The 21511-nt window shown below is 35.9% G+C and overlaps 1 long non-coding RNA gene across 6 annotated transcripts; it reads left to right on the top strand.

Annotated features, from left to right (window-relative positions):
• Positions 1-10038: 10038 nt before the first annotated feature.
• Positions 10039-16056, top strand: LOC124888055. Of its 6 annotated transcripts, none has more exons than XR_007045948.1 (3): positions 10039-10317; positions 14082-14300; positions 14639-16056. It is a non-coding gene; the product is annotated as an uncharacterized LOC124888055 (long non-coding RNA). The 6 variants fall into 6 exon arrangements; XR_007045950.1 differs by having other exon boundaries at positions 10813-14300; XR_007045951.1 differs by having other exon boundaries at positions 10039-14300; positions 14639-14701; positions 14952-16056.
• Positions 16057-21511: the final 5455 nt, after the last annotated feature.

The raw sequence follows: 21511 nt of genomic DNA, 5'->3' as shown, positions 1-21511 counted from the left end.
GACCTAAGTTTTGCATACTAGGTGTTTGATAAAATGCCTAAGAGAATAATACTTGTGCATTATGACTCAACAGAACCTAAATGATGAATTCATATTACCATTATGTTCAAAATGACTCCCATGCTATTGTTATGTCTTGTAATAGATCGATGAAATTCTCATGAGATTAGGTTAGGGAATTATGACATGTTTATGTGCAATTTTATTCATGTGAAATCTTGTGGTATGCAAATACTTCATGAAAATCCCCAATGATTGTACTATGAATTATTGACTATGGTCATGTGTTCAAGAAGGGTCATGTCTTGTCAGTATCATGCTATTGAGTCATGGGTGTACTTGTACCCGACAATTTAGTTGTGTGCCTAGAGCCAATGTCAGTTTCAAGATAATCTCAGTCATGCCATGATTAGTAGTATTCTTAGTTAGTTTCAGAACTCAGTAGAATTCAGTCAGTTACATGACTCAGAAAAACTCCGTAATCTCATGAACTCAGTCAGTTAATAGAATTCAGTAATATTCCGTCAGTCCACAGAATTTAGTAAACTAAGTTCAGTTCATCTCAGTATAATTAGTTTAGTGTCTATTCAGTTGGAAGTAGGATTCAGCACCGAGCAAACCCAAGGATGAGGGTGCACACTGACAGTAGAGGGTGTGATCCTTAGAAGTAATCCTTGCATTCCAGAACTATGTAGCCAGCATAGGTTGAGACATCAACACTGAAATTTGAGGGTTGATGAGGTGGACTATATTGCCTGTTGAGGGTCCCACCGTTCTCCTTTGGGGACACTGCCCGATGAGGGTTACTCACAACTTATCTTTATCAGTGGCGTGGTATTGAAACCCTTCTAATTGGGGTTACAGATTGGACCCCAACTCAGATATATTGCTTTATTTGGGGTATGTCAGTTAGATAACTATTTCCCACAATCACAGTCTCAGTAATAAAACTCAGATAGTTCTACAGATTTGAGGACTGTCAGATACAGTCACACAGTTCAGTACAGAGCTTAGTTAGTTCCATTAGAATCAGGACTATCAGACACAGTCACTCAGTAAATACGAAATTCATGTTATCAGTATTCATATTCAGTATTATCATAATTTCAGTTATAGTTAACGTCTTCAGGCATGTATTCTCACCCAGTCATGTTTATGTTCATGTCAGTCAGTTATAGTTCATGCATATGAGCCTTTGCATTCAATTTACTTCATTTGCGTACCAGTACATTCTCACATACTGACACATACTTTTCTTTTGGCTATGGTATTTTATACCAAAGGTTCAAAAGCACGAGCTCCAGAGCATCCTTAGTGAACCAGCCGTTCAGCAGACTGACTAGTAGTGAGTCCTCATCATTTGAGGATGCTATTATTTGACTATTTCATTCTTTCAGTACTTAGTTTATTCCAGCAGTTGGAGTTAGTTGGTGACATGTCCCATCAATTCCTTATTTAGACAGTTTAAAGGCTTTTAGACTAGCATGTTCAGACAATTATTTTAGTTGTTTTGATATTGATATATCTTATCTCCATATGTTATGTTTTATGAAATTTTTGAACCTTATGGCCTTTCTGCCTTTTTTTCTGCATTTGTACAGTATGTTATGGAGTGCTCAGTTATGGATATCAGTCATGGATTGGCTTGTGGTCCTTTGAGGTTATGAGCATCGTGTGGCATTCTGGTTACCAGATTTGTAGTGTTACATATATTGACTTGGAGAGTCTTGTGAGGTCCTGTCGAGATTCTGGTTTGCAGCTCTGTCATTATATCAAAAAATGAAAATTACAAGTTAAAAACATAAATAAAATGACAAAAGTCCTATCTGTGCATCTTTCTTTGGCTCTTGACTATCTATTTCATCCCCCTATTCTCCAGGCGGGCTCTTGACTTACAATTTCTTCAACTTGTTACTTGGCTTTCAATTTTTTTTACCATGTTCTCCAGGCGGACTCCTGACTTGCTATTTTTTCAATCTATTGACTTTCAATTTCTTCACCTTGTTGCCTGACTTTCAACTTCTTCACCTTGTTGCTTGCCTTTCAACTTCTTCACCTTGTTGCTTTACTTTCCATTTATTCGCCCAGTTCTTCAAGCGGGCTCTTGAAATCACATCAAAACTAGAAAGAAAATTATCCCAAACAAAGGTTAAGATAGAAATCTCATTTTTTAAAAATAAAGTCTCATTTTTCAAGCGGATCCTAAATGATGCTTTCAAAAACATGAATTAAAGTTTTGCCCCATTTTATCATTAAAAAACTTTTGTGAATGTCAAATCCAATCATAATTACTTGCGTGTTGTAATGATGAATCTAGACTCTAACCAAGAAATACATCTCTTGACAGTAAGATTAAATGACCAAGATTAGGAAATGCGTCTCCTAAGAATTAAAGTGAGGAATTTCGACTAGAAAGTACTTCTTCTAGATAAATGTTTAAGTTAGGTAGTGAGCCACCTGACAAATGAAACCTGACAAGGAAGTGCGTGTCCTAAGGGTTAAGTGCAATGGCTCGACTAGAAAATACGGCTTCTAGGAGTGAAGGTTCAATTTAGAAAGTGTATCATCTAATAAATGAAACCTGAATTACTCAGATAAGGAGTGCATCTCCTAAGGGTTGCATGGAAGGACTCGACCAAAAAATGCATCTTCTAGGAGTAAAGGCTTAAGTTAGGAAGTATGTCACCTAGTAAGACAAACTTGAACTACCCTAACAAGGAAGTGCATCTCCTAAGGGTTAACTACTTAACTAGAAAGTATATTTTCTAGGAGTAATGACTTAAGTTAGGAAGTGGGCCTTCTAACATGCGAAACTTGAATTACCTTGACAAGAAAGTGCGTCTCCTAAGGGTTAGCTATTCACAACTAGAAAGTACATTTTTTAGGAGTAAAAACTTAAATTAGGAAGTGAACCACCTAATAAACGAAACTTAAATACCCACTAAGGAAGTGTCTCCTAAGGGTCAAGTGGGATGACTGGACTAGAAAATGAATTTTCTAGGAGTCAAGACTTGAGTTAGAAAGTGCATTACCTACTAAGTAAAATTCAAATTACCCAATCTAGGAAGTGAATTTCCTTACAAATGCCACTTGAATTACCCGATAAGGAAATGCGTCTCCTTACAAATGTCACTTAAATTACCCAGATAAGAAAATGCATCTCCTTACAAATGCCACTTGAATTACCCAAATAAGGAAGTGCATATCCTTACAAATGCCTCTTAAATTATCCAGACAAGGAAATGCGTCTTCTTACAAATGTCACTGAAATTACCCAGACAAGGAAATACGTCTCCTTACAAATATTGCTTGAATTACCCAAATAAGAAAATATGTCTCCTTAAGATTAAATGGAATGACTCAACTAGAAAGTGCAATTTCTAGGAGTGAAGGTTCAAATTAGGAAGTGCATCATCTAATAATGAACCTGAATTCCCAGATAAGGAGGTGCATCTCCTAGGGGTTGGATTGTGAGTTTTACCATGATTTTGATTACCAAACGTGTATAGCAACATTGCCCCTTACATTTGTAAAAGTAAGAAATTACGAATTTTGATGTTTAGGCTTTGAAATCCTTGATTTGAAGGTAACATGTGTTCCTATTTCATACAAAGAAAACTTGTGAGTTTAAAAACATGGTGGCTGGTTTATGGCTTTAGCTTTTGCAGTAATCGCTTTTGCCCTCGTCATATTTAATCTTGCTTCTAACTATTATCATATGTAATTGACTTGTTGCATCATTGACTCAAACTCAAATTATTCAGAGTGACTTTGAAACAAACATAGTATCTCTGCTTTTCTATGCTCCTCAGATAAACCCTTTGAACCTTGGTACTTTCATGAGTTCCCAGACTTGTCTGTTGATAAAATTTTCTACATGCCTTATTTCGACTCAAAATCATGTCTATTTCATGTGCTGGCCTTTTTGTCTTATTTTATGCAATTGAAGAAGTTGGTAGCCCGTTTTGAAATCTTTTCTCACTTATTTTGACATGGACTTGACTCAAAGACAAGAGGAAAATGACAATAGTTCTTTTTATTTGGATAACTGACTCAAGAAAACAAAAATAAAATATAAAGAAGAAAGAATAGACAATAAATATCCCCATTGAAATAGAGAAAAGAAAAATTTATTTGAAAATGACAGTCAACTCTAATGATTATGCCGTGCATTTTGGATTAAGCTGCCTGATCTTTCCATCCAAACTTTCTACCAATTGTTCTTGAGTTAATGGCCCTGAAACTGAGTTACTTCCTTGGGCCAATTGCATTCAGAGACCTCATTCGGCTAGTGACGCCTTGAAGGGCTTTCTCCAACAAGCCTCTCTCATTTTTTTCTCAGCTCACATTACCCTATGGTGTCCATGAAGGGTTTTCACCAATAAGACTCTTTTATTTTTATATCTCTCATCTCTTAGTCATCTTACGGTGCTCGTGAGGGTTTTTACCGATATGACTCTCTCATTTTTATCTCTCTCAACTCACCATCGTCTTACGGTGCCCGTGAGGGTTTTTACCAATAAGACTCTCTTATTTTTATTTCTCTCCTGATTCCTTATATTGGGGAAGACAAGTAGTACCTAAATGCCTCATCATATCTATTGCATGCTTAGCCTTAACATTCATAAAGATTGATATGAAGGTCCTTCTTTGGTTGTAACTTGGCTTTTGGATAGGGTTAGAAAGAAAGAATGACATGAGGACCAAACAACACTTAAATTAGTATGGGACTTACAACTTTTGGAATCGACTCAAATAATGAAGATTAACTCATGCCCCAGTTTCTTTAACTGGGCAATTCTAAATTATTTATTTGGTTGGACCGAGCCGAGAGCAGCCTACGTATCTCACCCTCGAGAGAGGAGAATCAGATCATACGTAGTTTCGACAACTTGTTCCTTTGCATGATTTTGATTTTTTTTTTCTCTTTAATTGACTCTTTTCCTCTTTGGGATTTTTTTTGACTCTATTTTTCTTTACACTCATCTCTTTTCTTTATTTTTGACATACTTTTTTTCTTTTCCGACTCTATTCTTTTGCTCGACACTTTTATTTTGAGCTTTGCCGACTCTATCTTGATTCCAAAAGAGGAGTATGAAAAAAAATAGAGCTAAAGCTCAAATGGGGTAAACAAAGGATGACACAATATTTGGATAGCAGAATGAAATGCCTTTGTCATATCAATCCCTGATAATGCAAGTACACATCATGCAATATAAAGTGAAAGATGAAGATCATTTGTGACACTTTAACAACACTAACTTCAACTGAGCATGTGTGCCACTTTTTCTTCTACATTTATCAAACATACAACTCCACCTTTGTTGTTCATCCCTCACATCGAGTGACTTATGCTTTTGTGGAGCTGATTATCTTCTTATTTCTCTTGATATAGGGTATTACATCCATTATTTGACCTAATTGATACATGTCTTTCAATTGATGACCAAGTTATTCTTATGATTCTCAAAATGATTGCCTTATTTTTCAAAGAAGGCTTCAACTTGGTCACTAAATGTCTCACACTCTATCTATTTTATCTGATGCTCTTTTTTTAAACTTAGCCCTCTGATTCAAAGTTCATGCTCAAATTAGATTTTAAGATCTAGCTGAAAATTCTGTCTGCATGTCATATCACTAGAGCCAACATAAAATGTACTATGTAAAGAAAACAAGCAAACAACACATATTTAAAACACAAAGGAAAGAGAGACACTACATTTAGTTGAAATGAAAGATAGAAGGGTTTGAACATAAACGACAAATGGAGAAAACATGATAGATCCCAAACTATAACCTTGCAATAATTCGAATAACAAAAAACAAAACAAAATAAACTACCAGACTTCTTCCTAGTAGGGAGAAGAGTGAATTCTCAATTGCTGAGCCTGACATTTTAGCCACTGATTTTCATATCAACATGACTAGAGCTTCCACCACTGTCAGACATATTCTCTTCAATAAATAACTTTTGGATCTCCATGCTTAACTCATCGATTCCCACATATTGTTCGTTACTGTGCGTTGATGAAGGATTTTATGTGACCTTTGTAGTGTCAATGTTTTGTACTATGATCAATTTTTCTTAAATCATCCTTTCTATTTCTCTTTTCAAAGCACTACAATCTTCAATACTGTGACCTTGAACATCAGAATGATATGCACATTGTACATGAGGGTCAAAATTTCTTGAATATGGATTAGAAGTACACCCAAAGAGAGGAGTGATTATGCCCAACTCTCTCAATATCTAAAATAAACTGGTATACGACTCCCCAATTAGTGTAAAATTATCCTTTGACTTGCTCGTCTTTGTAAACTCTGGCCTCAATTGAAACTTGCACTTAGAAGTTCCTTGGCAAATATGTGAGGGTTGAAGACGATGTTAAAGTACCGGTGCGTGCCACTGTGGATAAGAAGGCAGATGCATATATCGTTATATGTTATTCAAAGGATATTGAGGAACTGGAATGAAATATCTTGAATTTTGCAAAGAGGAACCTTGTTGCAGGTGAGCATGCAGATCTGATGTATAGGCTTGGGGCCAAGGTTGACGGTATTGTTGAGTTGACCCTCTCAAGCTCTATTGTGGCCCTGGCACAACAATAGGTGCGCTTTCTCTCTTCTTTCCTTTAGTTTCCCTTAATTGATTGCAATATCATCCCAAATGTTTCACAAAATTCTTCTATCTAGTAAACTCCCCAAATTTTGCTCTCTCAAAATGTGGAGGAAGGTTAACACTTGAAAATATGCCCTCATCTTTATATGAAACATCTTATTTACCTGCAAGTTCTAGGGAACTTTTCATAACATTTTCTGCACTCTTTATTTTTCTGACCATTTTCTCTGGGCCTTCTGACACAATAGGCTTATTGTTAAGATATTTTGGTGGCTCAGTTAACTTAAAAGTAGGCTCAGGAGTATAGCAATGATCACCAAGAGTTTTGAACATGGATCCACTAGCAGCATGGGGAAGCACAACCATTGGGCGGATAGCAAATATGGAAGCCTTAGTAGAGGATTGAGCATCAAAATCACATATGACATATGGTGTTGTGAATATAGTAGGCTTATGCTGAGGAGCTAGAGAAGGAGTAGTGGAAGTGTTGGGATGAAGCTGACGTGGAATGAATTCTGAGGCATACTGTGGTACGTCAACAATAATAGGAAACTGACTTTGCAATTGTGATGGAAAACTTAAGATATTTGCAGGGTCAATAGTGGGGAATGGAGGAGGAGGCAGCTCACTGGCCCAAGCTCGATATATTTCTATCAGTTGCTATCTTAGTCTCTAATTTTCTTTCTTTAAACTCTCAATTTCCTAATTTTTTTTTGATCCATGAGGTCACTCTCTATATCTTTGTTGGACACAGCTAAACATTCCTTAGATTTGGTGTGATGTGGAGGACCCACCAGAATGCCACAAACCAACCACCTTAAACTAACTGAATAAGAGATAACAAACGTGTTAAAGTTTAATACTTTCTCAAAACCTTTTTATTTTCCCTTTTGTTAGAAAAGATCACTCAACCCGAGAAGGGTGCCTACGTATCTCACTTCTGAGAGAGGAGAATCAGGTGTGCGTAGTTCATGAAGTTTTGGCACAACACGACTGATCAAACTCTCTTTCTTTTTCTTCTTTTTTTGAAACTTTAAGAAGAAAAGAAAATAACAAATTGTCAAAAAAATTGACGAAAGTCTCTTTTTGAAATTTTCAATTTTAAACTCCCTATACAAAATAAAACTTATGATTATCAAAGAAAAATCTTTTTGGGTTTTCGGTTTTGAATTTCATATGAAAATGAAACTATTAAAGAAAATCTTTTTTGTAGTTTTATTTTAAAGATGTACATGAAACACCTACTCTATATGATGAGTGAAGAAAATCTTTTTTGGATTTTTTAAAATAAAATCACACAACTCTAGAAGGGCTGCCTATGTATCTCATTCCCTAGAGAGGAGAATCAGGTATGCGTAGTTCATTCAGATTGGGCACTTAATGATTAAATAACAAACTAAACCTTGACTTAAGAGACATAACCAAAGACAGACGATGAACAACGTAAAAAAAAAATCTTTTTGGGTTTTCAATTTGACACTTCACATACAATTGACACCAATAACTATGAAAGAAAAATCTTTTTGGTATTTTTGTTATATGAAATGTACAAAACTTCTACCATCTTTTTGAATTTTCTTTATAATAAATTTCCAATTAAAAAATCATTTTAAAATTTTCAAATTATGAATGCTTGCTAAAGGAAACAAAGACAAAATCTTTTTGATGTTTTTGTTTTTTGAGAAAATGAGTGAAAAAGGTAAAAAATCTTTTAAAAATTTTGAATTGTGAAAAACAGAAGCCCTAAAGAATACTAAAAAACTACGAAACTTTTTTTTTTTGACTCATTTTTTTTTTCAATATTTCCTTGCCTACCCACTTTTCTTTAATTCTACCACATGCTTTTCCTTTAATCAATCTGTCAAATGACTCTGTTACCCTCAAAGATGCAATAATTAGCACATAGGAATGCTTTAGAAGTGAGTCTCTTACAATGGACCAAGTGAGTCCCTCTAGATCTCAATATGACGCAGATAAGTATGACCTAAAGACTGACCTAGGTTGGGGTCTACTAACAAGGCTGTTCGAGGGAGCGTATGGTCGATAGAGGCTGTAAGAGCTTTTCACCCACTCCATATGTCCGATGGCTCCCCCTCTTAAAATAAAGGTGACTCAACTAAGTTTGTGTACACAACGTGTACTCCGGGACTTGTTGCGAATGAAATGACTCAGGTTATGCACATAATGACAGTTATGAAGTGGTAACATATAGGAAAAGCTATAAACACGTAGCATGTAGGTAATCAACAATGATAATATGGTAACACATGCTACAACACAAATAAAATATGTATACACCTATAATGCCAAACTAAGCTGATACAACTCGAAAAAATAAGTTCGAATTTCGAAGAGTCCCCAGCAGAGTCATCAAAGCTGTCACACTCCCTTTTTACCAAAAAAGATTCAATCTAAGTTTGAAAAGGGTTTTATTATTAAGTGACAAAAGAAAATAATTTGTTTCGAAAATGATTGTTTATATTTAAACTCAGAGTCGCCAGTTGACATAAATCGGGTGTGCCAAGTTACTTTTGAAAATCCTTTTTCAAAATAGTTTTGACTCTAAAAAAACTGATCCACGAACAGAGATTTTGGTTAAGGAATTCTGTTGACTGAGGGGAAGGTATTATGCAACCCTCGATCCCGTGGTTTGACCACAATTACTTCGCGGAGTATATCGGCTAGTAAACACTATGAGATGTATAAACCATACAAAACGCACAGAAAAAACAAACAATCAAACAAACAAAGTAAAAATAATGTCCAGTCCAATTTATTACAAACCCAAAATAGAAAGGTACTAAAATATAAACCTACGCTAACCTACACTAATCCTAAACTATGCTCTACCCGATGACTAGGGTCTTGATCGTGAACCTTCTTCGCGTACATGATACTTGGGGAATTCCCCGACGAATAATTACAATTTCCTCGGGCATTTCCTGTCCAAATGAATACAAGAAATTCAGAAGCGATGAAGCAAAAGTCATTAAACACATTCAAACATTCAACAATTACAATCCCTATGTTTTGCCTACCCCAAACCTAAAATTTGCCTATCAATTCTCGGCCTAAACATGATGCTATCAAGTGTAAATTAATAGCAAACAACCAATTAATCAAAATTCTTGCATTATGAATCAAAATTATTACCATACATCTTTATCAATTTTCAATTCCCGTCCCACTTATTCCCACACTACTAGAAATTACCCCTGGCAATAAACTTTTTGGCGATGGTTAACAAAATATTGCAATAAGTGATCTATTGCAACGGTTTCAAGCGTTGCCAAAAATAATTATTCTATTAGCTATAATTTAATACTATAATCATCACTTTTGACATTAAGCGTTGCAATAGATAAATAAAATAAGCTATTGCAACACTTATTTTATTCTCTTCATTTTTCACAGGAAATTTTATCAAGTCCGCCAAAAGAAAAAACTATTTTAATAAAATTCTTTTAATAAACCATTTTTCTCCTTAAGCTTGAACTTACTTTCTTCCAAAACAAAAAAAAGAAGCTTAAACCTACGCCCTAAATCGCTAAATCCCTAAATCTGTTAGCTGTGTGGGACTTTCAATTGACGGGCGACGTGGAATCATCGACTATCTGGTAGCTCTGTGGGATCTGGTAGCTGGTAATAAATGGGAGGGCTATTCAAGATATGTGAATTTGGATGGAGTTCATATGACTGTAAGTTATTCTATCTAAATGTGTTTGATGTGGTAATCTAATTGTGTGTTGGATTGAATTTTTTGTGTCGCGGTATGTTGTATGCGCTGGGTTTATCAGAAATAGTCGGTAGGTTCTTAGTCATTAATGATTCAATTGTACCTAAGTAGCTACAGAACAATTGGCAATCTTAGATGAAGCTATGACTTATGAATATTAGCTCTTATTTTCTGATTTATCGAAAGATGCAGATGATTTCATATACCCATCCCAGCTAGTTTAGGTTTAAGGCATAGTGTTTGTTGAAAATAAACAAGAAGTGCACAATATTGAGGATCTCTTTTTACATCTTGCTAGCGTGAGTTCTTATATGCACAACAATTTATTCAATTTATTGGTGATTCTCTGAAAAAATTATGTTAATGGAGATATATAGTCCCTGAATAGCTAATGTTTTGTTCACTGTCTATGGCTTTCTATGTGATAAAGATTGATCTATGTTCGATTCTATTGCAGAGGATCTTATCTGCAGAGATATCCCAGGGTGGTTAGAATATTTAGTTGACTTTAGTGGTCTGCGTGTAAACTTTACAAGTGATGGGGGGTTGTAGAATTGTTCCTGAGGCTTGCTCATTTCCCTCAAGAGTATCTGACTCCAAGAAGATCCTCCAACCTCAATGATAACTTGCCTGTAAATTCAATATTAGAAATTGTAAGAAGTACCCAAAGTTATGGAGGTTTCAGAATCATTTTTGAAGGGTAATCTTTGCATTGTCTGCTTTTCTTATCCTCCTTCAAGGTCAATTTGTAGGATCTCTACGGGCTACCCAGTTTTCAGAACTAGAATTAGAATTCCAAACATAAGAAATCAACTTGTCTTGGTTTTATTTTTCTATTAGCACATATATCTTTCCACCATTACATAGTCATGACTGTCCGAATTATTCTGCAGTTGTTTGATATGGTTGTAGGTTAATGCTTCCTGTATATGGTCTGACATTTACTTGGAAACTTTTCTTAGCCTCTTGGAGGTGTTTCATATCTCACATCTAATGTGCTCTAGTTGGAGGTCAGAGTTTAGTAAATGCTTTCTGACTTTTGGTAAAAATAAGCATTTGGCGACTGATGAGTATTTTAGATAATATCTTCTGTTTGACATTCATCTTAGCACCTTTTACTTTCAGTTTCTATTCCTTACTCTTCACTAATCTCTTCCGCATTATATCTCGTGTACGTAAAACCTTGCGTAGTTTTTTTGATGACATTGGGTGGTTACAACAAGATCCTGAAATGGCTCCTGTTGTTGGTGGTTCAGCTAGATTTAGAGAACTACTATAAGATATTAGGTAAAATGTTGGATCTTGCTTGTCATGCTGGAAATAGAAACAAAGTCAGATACTATCCTTAAAATTATAGTCTCCCAAAATAAAGAGCACATATCTTGTCAATGGTGAGTGGTTAGTCCTTTTTCCATTTTCTATCAATTGAGATAGGTGTTTAATGATTTGAATACTAAGCCGTACCAACTGCAGACAATTAAACCATCTTAGCAGATGAGATTCTTTACTAGGTGTTGCCATGTTTCATGGTTCTGAGCTGGTTGGTTGTTAATTTTGAGCTTATTATTATTTTTGCATCACTGATAATAAAAAAATGTCAGTAGTAAAAGAACATAAGTGTGACGCCCCGCGTCACCACCCATTAAATTCATCCCGTTTTGGGCACAATTCCGAGCGTTTCGGGCACATTTCGGAGCCCGACGGGGCTCCCACAACGTCTCGTGACAAGGCCAACGTGGGGGCATCTTTGGGAGGTCAAAATACAAGCTCGGGTCTACATTTATGGGGCTTTGGAGCCTTGACCAGCTGGGCAGTGACTGCACAACAAAAACAGCATACTAGACAAGGGCCTTTCTCCTAGTTCATAGTTTGCATGCCCAAAGGTAGTAATGTTGACTAAGCATTTATTGTATCCCTTGACTAAGGGGCATTATATATACCTTGTAAGGCCCTCTTGGGCAGATCATATACTTGTTTTTACTCAAGCAATATAATCAGAAAATTGGCTCTTCGGGCCTCCCAAAACCGAGTGTCTTTCTTGCTATTTTCCTTTCGAGTTTGTGTGAGTGTTCAAAGGTTCTTGGGGACGAATTTAGAGCGGGTTTAGGACTGAGTTTAGCATCGATATCACGAGTGTTAGGCTGTCCGCACGCGGCTAAAATTAGGCCCGTGACATAAGGTACATATGAATTTAGCTGGTCAGTTGTAAACAGCTGATTGAATGGAATGATATAACTGTACTTTTAGTAGGAGAATGATTGGTCTAAAGCTTAGATCAAACTTCCCGATCTTTGTAGTTCCATCTTCAAAAATTTACCAGGAAGCTAAGATCCACATGTACTAACATATGAAAACATGAAGGATCGAACCTCTATATATGGATCTTTTAAGTGAATCTCTTCCTTGTTCACTTGTGATACACTGGTGTAGATGCTAATTTCTTAATTTCACTTCTTTCAAGTAAAAGTTCATTATTTAGCCTTTAACTTGCAAGTAAGCTCAGTTGAAGTTACTGGAGCTCGTGCATCTGTGAGTTCTAAGGTTCAGTCTCTTCTGAAAGACATTAAAGAGGTGCATTTTAAGCTTCTTATATTTTCCTCGTTGATCCTTCATATTCTTAATGCTAAGCTGATATATCTTACAGTCTCATTTACTCTGTGATGGCCTTCAAAGTTTGGTATGTTGGGCAAAGATACAACTCTCAGCATGCTAGACCTTTCTCTCAAATTATGCCAAGAAGAATAATGAAAATTCAAACTCTTAATTGCAGAGTCAATTGTGCTTCACTAGCTTTTCTAAACTTCAGATATTTGCTTCTCTTTGGTTTTTTTTCTAAAATTTCCATCCAAATGATCAGGATTAGCTAATATTCAACCAACTTGTGCCACATCTGTTTACAAACGGGTCGAAAATATTATTTAGTTCCGTTTGAGTTGTTTGGAAAAGTAGGCCATGATTCTCCATTTCACAAGGATTTACCAAGATTAGATGCACCCAATTTCTACTATGTTCAGGAATGAACATTGTTGGAACATTTTGTGTTTATGCTCTATCATCTTAATTTGTTTATCTGATTTTGAGTATTTGAAATGTGACTTTTGAGTAAAATAAAAGAAAGAATTTTGAATGTTTTGGTCTCAAATCAAAGGATTGGTGACTAAACATATGAGGTTTAAGTACAATAAAATAAAGAATTTTGAGTGAACTTTCAAACAACCCAGTCATCATATCTTCTGATTTTTGTTTCACTAAAATTTCCCTCTTCTGTGCTGTACTATGTGTTTGTGTGATATCTCGTTACTTGAGCCGGGGGTCTTTCGGAAACAGCCTTTCTACCTCAGCAGAGGTAGAGGTATGGTCTGCGTACATCTTACCCCCCCCCAGACCCCACGTAAGTGGGAATACACTGGGTTTGTTGTTGTTGTTGTTGTTGAGTGTTGCAGTCTCAAATCAAAGGATAAGTGAAGTGACATATGACTTTTTAAGTAAAATAGAAGAAAGATTTTGAATATTTAGGTCCTAACTCTCTTTTTTCTTCTCAACAGGAGATTGCTTAATCTTCTTTTGCATTTTCTTAGCAGCACACAACGGCATCCTATGTCAATGATGTAGGCTAAAGAAAAAAGAAAACAACTTTTAAGAAACTATATTTACCTAATAAAAAAAAAAAGGAAGTAAAGAACTTTTAATTGCTTATAATGTGTACAAATCATGTGAATGGCACAGATTGAAGCAAAAAATCATTGTACAAGTCTGACCAGGTTGCTTATTGACCAGATTAGCCAGCAGCAAGGAAGAGTAGTGGCTCTTGAAGGTGCACTTTGTTCTCGTGTGTAATCTTTTCTTTCTTTTTTTGCGTCCTCTTTCTAACTACGTGAGAAATGGATTTTTTTCCTGCATTCGACAAATGGAGCTATTGGAAGTCCTGTATCTTGAAAATTATATGTAAGTTTTCGTCCTATCGTACATGAGTTGGGTGAAAAAATGGTGTGGATCTGGTTTCTTTTTACAAAATTTACTTTTTTGCTCTTGTATGTTGCGAGACGTGCACAAGTAGTGATGATAAGACCTGTTCACTTCTTCATGTTTCTCTTTCAATGCATTGTTCCTTATTCTTTCTGTGATAATGTAGATCTGAAATAATAAAATCTATTTTTTGCACCAATCAAAAAGAAATAGAAATCTGGTATTTGCAGTCAGAAGCTGAAATTCTTTTTATTTTCTTTATATGAAGGGTAATGGGTAATTGTACTTTCCTTATCTTCATCTTGATACATTTTCAGAACACATGAAGTGCTAGGACCAAGAGTGCCAGCAATTAAAGGCTCTTGTTCAGGATTTTGAAAGTAAATTCAGAAACTCCTCTTCCTTCTTTCAGCTTTTTGTCATATGAATGTATGCCGGTAAAAATCATACCTATTGTACGTGATAAATAAAGATATGTTAAGTGTCAATGTGTCAGTTCACATCATGGAGTAAATAATATTATGGGCTCTAATTCTAGATATACTTATGCCTACAATAAATAAATATACTCATGCCTACAAGTATTTGAACTTATTTATGTATTTGATGTTGTTAATTTATCTGTTACAGGCAAGGGCATAAAAAAGTTGATTGGAAATTTGCAGGTTTACACACATTCTCACATCTTCAGTCATGCTACCAACATATGTTGACCTTAATTCTGTCAAATGTTTGTTCATTGCCTAATTACTATATACACTAGATGCCAGTGTCTTCTGTAGTTGTTAGTGGAAAGTTTAGTTTTTAGTTTCATGGTCTAGAACATATTACGTGGAAAGTTAGAATTGAAGTGACTAAAAAGGAAAGTGATTCAAAGAAAAAAAGATCGAAAGGAGTAAAGTATATAGATAATGGACAGATAAATTATCTATGAATTAATAAAACTTTACTCACTATACAGGTTTTCCTTAATGATATTGCATTTATTTGTTAATTGAATATATACATACACCATCAAATCTACTACTTGGACCTTTTGAGTTCATTTGTTGAGCAAAAAGTTTACCAACTGTTCTGATTTGAAAGTGGTGCACTAAAGCTCTTGCTTTTATTGTATGAAGTCGTACTCTGCATTTTGAAAGATTAGGTTGGTTATTGGTCAATGTATAGTAATTACTTCTCCAAGGGAGTTTTGTGAGTCCCGAATCATGAATGCAATCTGGTTCATGTCTTTTATATTTTTGTGTAATGAGTTGACCGATGCTAACCGTGCAGATATACAATTGTATTGCACGGATGGAGCACATTGATCATGCTCATAAATCTGCGCAGCATTGTATTAAATCATTGCTAACTACACACGCACACGTGAGTTAATAATAAATAAAAGGCATAATAAGAGTGATATAGCATACTTTTTTGCAGGTAAACTGAAGGGGGTTCTTCTTGAAAGTGGGAGTCCTGAGCTATCAACCTGTCTTGGTTTTATTTTTCTTTTGGTTTTATTGTTTTCTCTTCCTCCTCCTCTTCATCATTTATAGACTTGAGTATCTTGGTCATGTTCATTCTCTGACTCAATAACTCTATACTCATCCTCCTCATCATCAGGAAGACTTCTTGGAGCTGTGTTGAGAGTGCAGGGAACTTCTTGACCACTTTTTTGTATCTGAGTAGAAGTATCAGTAACATTTGCATCTTTTTGTTGTCTCTTATTGATGGCATCTCTTTTGTTTTTGCTCGGCTTTCCTTGAGACTTGTTGCTAGGAGGTTTTTAGGTCTGATCAAGCATCTTTACAGCATTAGTCTTAGTAGGAGTAACTAGATCATGATTTGTATCAACAACATTTCTATCAGTCTGCCGAACATTTTCTGCAGTAAGTGATGGGCTTTCCTGGGCAGATTCATCTCTGAATTCTAAACCCAATGTATCCATAGCATCATGAGAAGTCTAATCAACATCTCCCCTATTCTGAACTCGAGAAGAAATTACCATTTCATGTGCTGCTTTCAAATTCCACAGAGATTGCACACCACCAGTAGACTGAACCTGAGCACCAGACTTCTTTATTTTGAGCTGAATTGTGGTCTCTAAAATCAATACCTTGACCGGTATCAACTTTATTTTGAGAATGCACAAAACCCAACATATGGGCAGCTTCAACACCAGAGTAACCACCCAACATCTGAGCAACTTCAGCACCAGTGTAATCACCCAACAGCTGTGTCACGACCCGAACCGGGGCCCTGGCCGTGACAAGCATTTCGAACCATGAAGGCCCGAAACACCCCTATCTATCTAGTAATCATGAACATAATTCATATGATAATAAGATATGCGGAAGATACACAATATTACGAAAAACATGGTCATAAATTAAATAAAATCAACAAAGGGGAAATAATGTCCCACAACATCTATCGACCAACCGTCTGCGAAATCTCTAATACATGACTGAAACAAATTACTGTTTGAAAATTGGGACAAGGCCTTCAGTAGACCCAAAACTACTAAATGATAAATGAACCGACAGACATCAGGTCTTTCGAAATATAGAAGGCTCACCACTTGATTCTGCAAATCTGTTGGAAGAGATATATTGGTTATCTGGACTCCTAAATTGTGCCTCCAAACCTGGGAGGGAAGGGGGTCAATACAAAAGTCCTGGTACGCAGAGAAATCAAAAACAAAATATAATATTTTTTTTTCAAATATAGGTGAGAGCTATTATAAAGCAGTTTCATATAAAATCATTTGAAAACACAGGGCATCATGTAATAGTTTTCAACAACAATGTAATGCCGCCGAGATTAGAGTATAAGTGGGGGGAAGACACATAAGATCACATAGCAGGGTGTCTCGACCCAATAAAGTATAGTAGTGCCCAAGATCACTTAGCCTGGGCTCCTAACCATAGTCCCAATTTGGGAATGACATAAAGTCAAGTACACAAGATTATTTAGCCTAGTACCAAATCCCCATGTCGGCAAATACGGTTTCCAGCGATGAGCCCTTACACTCAAATGCCTTCGGGCATCCACCTATCTCATGTAAAATCAGTGCATCAAACTCCGTTTAATTCAATCACATATCTTATTCTGTAGGGTATCGTCATGCCCGACTTGCAAGCCATCAATATCACATCATTATTTCATGCAACCACTATATTCATCATATTTCAACATAACAACCCTCTCATTTCAAGTCAAAAATTATAACCATTTTCAAAATATTTCATGTCATGCTTGTTAAGATGATTTCAAACAATTCACATCATATGAGGATTTAATACAAAATCATATCAAGAGATGGATTTTCATATAATTCATGCTCTCAAGTTAACATCTTTTCGAAATACATGCATATACGTATATCATATATCAAATCACTTTGGGAATAGGCCTAAAGACCAAATCAATATCATAAAACGTTTAAAACATAATCATATTCGTAATTTCAAAACCCCCATTTTGAAAACATGAAATTTTAAGCCTATGAGATTTTTAAGATAACCCCACGTACCTCTATATGCGAAGATGATAGGTGCTTCTTGAAGCCTACGTTTTGGGGGATCCAAATATGTAATTGGTTTCAAAAACCCACGGTTGAATCTTGAGTTGCTTGGGTTTTTATTTTGAAATCCTAAGGAGAGTTCTTGAGCAATTTTGATGAATGAAGGTGTATTTTGGGGTATTTGGGGACTGAATTTCGTGTTTATGGCTAAATAAGGGTGGGAAAAGGACCATTTTGCCCCCAAAACGAAGTGTTTAAGTCACTTGAGTAATAATATATGCGGCGCACACCTTATCGCATAATATAGGTTGTGCGGCGCACTCTTTATCGCACATATTAGGTTGTGCGTCGCACACCTTATGGCATAAGTTAGGGTGTGCATCGCACACCTTATGCTTCACGACACACTCCACTTTGCAAAGCCATAACTTCTTTCCTGGGTGTCAGATTTTTATGAAATTGGTATCGTTGGAAAGATAATTCGAGTACCTTTCATTTGATATATATTAGGCACTCTAATTCAATATATACAAAGAGTAATGGTCGACTGAAGTTGACCTAAGTTTCAACGCTCACTAAAATTCGAACGATAGGAAAACTTTCAACTTGTCCTTGAGCTTGGGGACCTTTATGATCTCAATTCATGCTCAAATAGATTTCCACACTACATAATTTATCAACACACTAAACTTGCATTGGATTTATGGATTTTGGAACCTTTACGTAAAGGAAATGACGATTTTCGTTCTCGTCCGAAATGCGGGGTGTTACATTATCTCCCCCTTGGGATCATTCGTCCCCGAATGATGGGTAGGAACTTGTTGAAGATTAAAGGTATGGAATAATGCGGACATGATGTGCCTTCTAAGAAAGGACATAACTGATCTGAAATATTTAAACTTCTATAATGAAACTGAATTCTGAGCTGACTTGACTTTTCTTGCTTCAAGAAGCTGATTCGTGCTGAAAATTTAGGATTCCCTTGAAATATTCATGATCCAATCATACATATTGAACTTAGGAAGTGATAACTTATGCAAGTACGAATCATAAGACATCAAGACTTAGATCGTACAAGGGTATTACACTATCTGAGCTGAAATACTTGAAAAGTTTTGAGATTATACGATGAACTCTTATGCACTGAGTCATGAATAGATAGCTGAGTCTGAAACATGATTCTTGGAATGAACTGAACTCACAATTTATATGGATGGAATAGATTATCTCTTGGGAATGGCCATACGCATGAGACTTCGGATAGTAGGACTGGGTGAAAAGGTGTCCCGATTGTTAAACTGAATTACAGACTGAATTATACTAGACACTTATGCTTAACTGGAGTATCTCTTCAAAACTCTCTCTAAAGAAGTTCTAGCAGTAATAGGAAGCCACGAATCTTGGGTATGGATTACATAAGACATCCAACTGAGGGAAATCACAACATTTACACTACTCTGCAGTCTAGAATATAGACATATAACTCATAAATTAGGATAGAATTTCCAGGCCTTAGTCAATGCGACTTCTTACTTTAAAGATTAGCACACTCCTCGAATACTCCCTTAACTGTACTATTACCCGTAGATACCACATTCATTCGGTCCAACTTATTTGTTCTCGTATTTGCATTTATAAATCTTTCTACTAATGTCTATAGTAACTTAAATCCTCTTCACCGTGATCAGGCCTAACTCCAACTCGCAAAATACTACATGCCACTCCACGATACAAGTCTAAACCATAAGATTCCACCTTCTATATCTCTTAAAAGATCACAGCCTAAGCCTATCATGCCTTACCACTTCAATGGCTAACTCTGAACTATTACTACGAAGTTGCTAGCGCATATAATGTTCCTTAACAAAAATTCCAACATGTCATTCAAGCCTATATCTATAACCACATATGAACTTCAAAGTAAACACTCATAAAGACACACTTCACATATTCTACTAACCATCTATCGATATAGCTCCCATACTCTACCCCAAGAACATACACACATACACCTTTCAGCTAACCATCACATGCATCAAAGACTTGGCCCCAACCTTACTTCGTACTTATGGCCTTATCTAAAATAAGCATACTATGATCTTCCACCAACTAGAAACATTTACTCATCACCACTACCATCACATAAAGAGGAGTCACTAAAGATTAGAACATAAGATCTTGAAGCATGGAAGGATTTTATATGAAACTTGACACTTAACTGAGGCCTGGGGAATAACAAATCAACATCCGGGATTTATCAAAGAAAAAAAAATTTGAATTGGGGCATACATGGCTATGAACTATATTCCGCCTATCGTAAAGAGTATAGCATTAATTATGGGAACTGAGCACACTATAAAGTGTGAAACATGAGTCATGAGCTGTATGACCTCAATTTAGAGTTCATAACATATGGAATGTGATTCCGGCGGCTGAATGAACTGAAGTTCATCATTTAGGAACCCGGAAGAGAATGTGATTTTCTATCATATACATGAACATGAACTATGATCATGGAACTGAAACGTGAGGTATGAGTAGGTATTAGGATAACTGAAAAATACTAAGACTGAAATGGGTTGAGCCTCACTCTTCCCTTCTGATGTTCTATGTCATACTGACATCACTACTAGAATCTAAAAGCCTGACTTGGTTATTCGCTCTATCATATTCCCCTTAGCTTCAAGCCATCATATTAAGTTTGGGAGATCCCTTACTAGACTCTAAACTAAAGTACACTCACTGCACTCTGGGGTCTGGAAAACTACTATACACGCATATCATGGCACTTAACCCGAATGACTACACCTGAAAGTGGAAAACCCACTATTAATACTACCTTCTGAGATACACTTTACTATTCTATAGACCCAGTAGTCATCATATAATACTTGCACACTTACGAACTTCGGGTCTTCATGGGTATCCCCATAGTCGGAGTGCACACCCTCTAGTGCTTTAACTCTTATTTCTATTAGTTCAACCTTCAAAAACTCAAACTTAGAATCTAGCACTCAACATGGATATCACCAAGCCTTTAATGAATCATACTACTTCCGACATAGCCTACCAATATCGCGACTTCAAACTTACATCTCTCTACTATGAGAATCAATATTATATAAAAAGGCTCAACACTATTAATCAAAACTCCTTAACTTGGCTATTTAGAACACCATATACCATCTAACTAGTCTTTCTCCACCTAGCAACTCAACGGTACCACTCGTCACACAAGACGTGTAATAGTCTTAGAAAATACCGCAACCTCAGATCACCTTGGGCATACTTCTACATTATATATGCAACATCATACTGCACTACGAATCAAATAAACTTAAGCTCTTGCATATAATGTTCAAGCCTGTTAGATTACTTCCATAAAACTAGTATCATTAACCAAGAAATCATTATATCCACCTTCATGGACATCAATTGTTCAAAACTTAATGTCTAGTGCTAAACATGATTTTACAATCCAACCTTACGCATGATTCTCACTTGGATACCATGAAATAGACATCAAGAAACACCAGTACACTAGAACTTGAACAAATAATTGATCTTGACCTTACGGTCTTCCTTATCATAACTCATTAGCACGTACTATTTTAACACATCAAGCCTACTAATTTTTTCCCACAAAACATACATCATTAATCTCATGCCACTATTTTTA

Source organism: Capsicum annuum, chromosome 10, assembly GCF_002878395.1.
Source record: "Capsicum annuum cultivar UCD-10X-F1 chromosome 10, UCD10Xv1.1, whole genome shotgun sequence".
Classification (NCBI taxonomy): domain Eukaryota; kingdom Viridiplantae; phylum Streptophyta; class Magnoliopsida; order Solanales; family Solanaceae; genus Capsicum; species Capsicum annuum.
This window is presented reverse-complemented; position numbering and strand designations above follow the sequence as displayed.